Below are 3,714 nucleotides of genomic sequence, written 5' to 3' on the forward strand. Positions count from 1 at the left end.
GGACAAAAATGCCCCTTTTAATAATGGATTTTTATGACTAAAATGGTCATTACTTTATTTACCTGAGAAATAAAAGAACATCGGTAAATGCACTTACTCGGATAAATGTTTCCCGATAAAAACTTGCCCAGGTAATTGCATTTACCCGGGTAAGTAACTTACCGAAAAGATGGGACCTTAAGGTTGCAAGAACATGGGCCGCCACTTTTGATAGCTGGTTTCCCATAATGCTTCTTTTGTAGTCAATAGATTAGAATAGGGTTCTTTTGTTTAATTCTAGAAAACCCAGAGTAGTTTCCCACTTTCAAGATGATGGAAATCACGGATATCCATAAAGAAAGGTGGTGACCACCAAGGTTTTTAAAACCGACTCATAGAATGAATTTGTCAGGGGTTCGGTTCCCAGGTCAAACGGTCCGATCGTTCGAATTGAACGATCGGCCCATTCTAACAAAAAAATCATTCGAATGGTTTGAACGGTTAATCGCCCGGGTCAGCGGTTTGCTTACCAAAATCAACAGTTTTTTGAGAAAATCTGGTTTTAGGGAAAAACGGAACCAATCACCTGACCGGTTCCTAGTTTTTTCGGTCCGACCGTCCCATCCGATTCGGTTTTGAAACCATGGTGACCACACTCCCAACCACTATTTTTGCATAGTTTTTATGTAGTTGTCCAATTATTTACTGCTATGAATATTCAGTTCATAATAGGTTTAATTGGTTGAAGTACCCTAGGTTATGACACCTGAACTAGTCTAATTGTTGCACGGTTCTAGGGTTTAATGGGTTGGACTCTGAAAAGTCCAAATATCACTGTTTTGGTGATGACGAACCAGGGGTTTGATATGCTTTTCTTGGGTAATATACAAAAAGCTCCCCTCAAGTTTCTAACAATCATAAAACCTCCCCTGTAATTTTATTTTAGTAAAAACCTCCCCTAAATTTTTAAAGAACACGACAAAAACCTCCTTTCCGTCAATAACCAAGATGAAAAATGTTAAACCGGTGAATCAATTTTTCCCAAATACCTATTTTACCTTTTTGCAAATGGTTTGCATCTGTTTTACGACATGTTATCCTCTCTTCTCCTCCTCTGTCGACCTCTTCACCTTCTTTTCCTATCCCAATCTGGAAAGAGGAGGAACGCTGGATGCAATCTCTCATCCAAGCTCCACCAATTCAAGGAAGAACCTCTTTATTCTCTTTTCCTTTCTGTTTTTTCATATTATTTCTTTGCCGATTTCTTCTTCTTCTTTCAATCTTCCATCCTTGATTGCTGAGTCAATCCACCGAACTCTAACAATTTGCCGTTTGAGATCTGAGATGTGGGTTGCATACAACTTTGTAATGAACTGTGTGGCTTTCTCATCTATACATGGTTCACCCACCCAATGCCCTCTGTCTTCATCACTGCGATGCAGTCGTCCCTTGTTTCTTGCTTCAACTCCTACCTACATCGTCTCTGTTGTGCGGCTTCTAACACTTGAAATGCTTAAGATAGAGAACAGGGATGATGATTTCTTACTCTCTTTATCACATGTGGTTTTGCTACCCATCATAATTACTTACAATTTTTTCTTTTTTTGAAGAGGAGACTTTTCCTTAAAGCAAATTCTAACGTTACACACCCCTTGGACCATGTGTTGATGACAAAATGGTTTGGATATTCCTCAAGTCCAAACCATGGCCTTCCCTTGGATTCATTGACAGGCCAGTCCTTTGAAGCCAGATCTTTCCATATTGCTCTACTAGCTCAAAAAAATGAAGTTTTGCCATGGGCATCCATTCTCCTGAACCACAAAGATCAGAAAGCACAGTAGCTCTTGACTTGGTTTCTGACTTTTTTCTCTAATTGTCCAGATGACCCTGTCTTTCCTCCCGATCAACCATATCCAAACATCTCATGCCCTCGTCTCCGTAATTTCTTGCTAGCACCAGCAACGACAGTGTGTCTTGGAAGAGTGATGCGGCGGTGGAGGCAACGCAACCCATGCAGAGGGCTGATGTGTAGTGGAAGACAGAAGGGGTGGAGGAGCGTGAGGGATGTGACGGGCAAAGCATCCACCAAGGATGTTGCAAACAGTAGGAGGAGATAGAACTTCTTGTCGCCGATCTGGAGAAGGTCTTGGGAGTCAAGCTTGACGGGAGGATTACTGGGGAGGTGGAGGATGCCTTCAACAAAGCATCCATTCTTCCCAACGACTTTGAGAAATCGTAGAAGATGTGGGAGAGGGAGATGTTCATGCCACTGCCGAGGCTAGCAAGGTTGACGTCGACAGTTGATTTCTTTCTGTTCCGACCAAGGATTATGGAATAGGTATGCATGTAGTATTTGAAGTCTTCACCTTGGAGCTTGGCGAAGCAGGCCTCAACATATCTCTCAAAAAACAGAGAAAGGAAGAAGGTTGAAAGAAAGAGGGACACAGCCACACAGGAATGGTCTACATACTTTTCATATGACCAACATGAGGAATGCCTATTGGTGCTATTGCCTATAGTCTGTCTACATACTTCAAATCTTCAATTTGTGGGAATCACGCTTTCATGTCATGCGAGAATGAAATTGGGCTCGAGAATCCTTTTAGAAGGGTAGGATGGTCATTTTGAAAAAATTAATACATCGTTGAACGTTTTCTATCTAGCTCAGTGACGGAAGGGAGGTATGTGTAGAGTTTTCCAAAAATTCAAGGGAGGCTTTTGTTAAATTAAAACTTTAGATGAGGTTTTTATGATTGTCAGAAACCACAGGGGAGGATTTTGTATTTTACCTTTTTTTTTTAATATAAATAGAAAGCAGCTTCATTGATTATATGTAAAACTGAACAAAAGACACGATAGGAGGGCTGTATTCTACATGCATTTGCCCTTTACATGCTATGCAAACGAGTGGACCGCATAGTTTCTATTTCTGTGGCCTTAACTAATATTTGGCCATGCTCTTTTTTTCTTGGGTATTTAATTGGGCCTTAACCAATTTGTCCATACTCGGAAAGCCAAGTAATTAAAGTTAAAGCAAGACTAGCCCAAACCAGCCTGTACATGGAAATGGGCTGAATTGCTTTTTGCAATTGGGCCCATCATTGGAATTGGATTTTAATATAAAAGCAGCATGTTTTATGGGCTGGTGGTGTGTTAATTTTAAATGGATTGGGCTTCTAAAGCCTTTCTTTTCACTATGTGAATGTGATTCCCAGTTTGTGTGGTTTATGAAATCGCCACATGCACCATAGGTGCTTGCATGTTAAACTAAGTTGTAGCTCTCTATATGATTCATGAGTGCATGCACATCATCCCCATGAATGTTTTAAATCATTTAATGATCTCCCTTGTGGGGTCCATCTAGATTCCTCTCTCAAGACGGTTCTTTATGCCAAATCTAGCCCACATGGACCCACTTTCAAATCTATCTCTATGAGAGACAATGGGAGCCAACAATGGTTAACCAAACCTAACTTTAAGGGTTGTTTTCTTTCCTCAAGCAATTACATTAAGTTCTTAAGATAGGGATTAGCTTAGGAAGGGTTAATGAGGGTCAGGGTCTGATTGGGTTGTGCCCACTAACACTAAATTATTATGGGTGGAAAATTGGTTTGTGAATCAATATGGATGGATTGATACTCAACCACCCACCAATTTGCCACCCTTTTTTATGCTAGGACTCGATCTCCATTGTCAGCAATAGGCAATCAAATGTGTCTAATGGGGGTGAGTCCC

The 3,714-nt window shown here is 40.7% G+C and overlaps 1 pseudogene; it reads right to left on the reverse strand.

The window, feature by feature from the left end:
• Positions 1-1,069: 1,069 nt before the first annotated feature.
• Positions 1,070-2,897, reverse strand: LOC148790380 (FHA domain-containing protein FHA2 pseudogene; annotated as a pseudogene).
• Positions 2,898-3,714: the final 817 nt, after the last annotated feature.

Source organism: Nelumbo nucifera, chromosome 7, assembly GCF_055504915.1.
Source record: "Nelumbo nucifera cultivar China Antique chromosome 7, China Antique-T2T, whole genome shotgun sequence".
Lineage (NCBI taxonomy): Eukaryota > Viridiplantae > Streptophyta > Magnoliopsida > Proteales > Nelumbonaceae > Nelumbo > Nelumbo nucifera.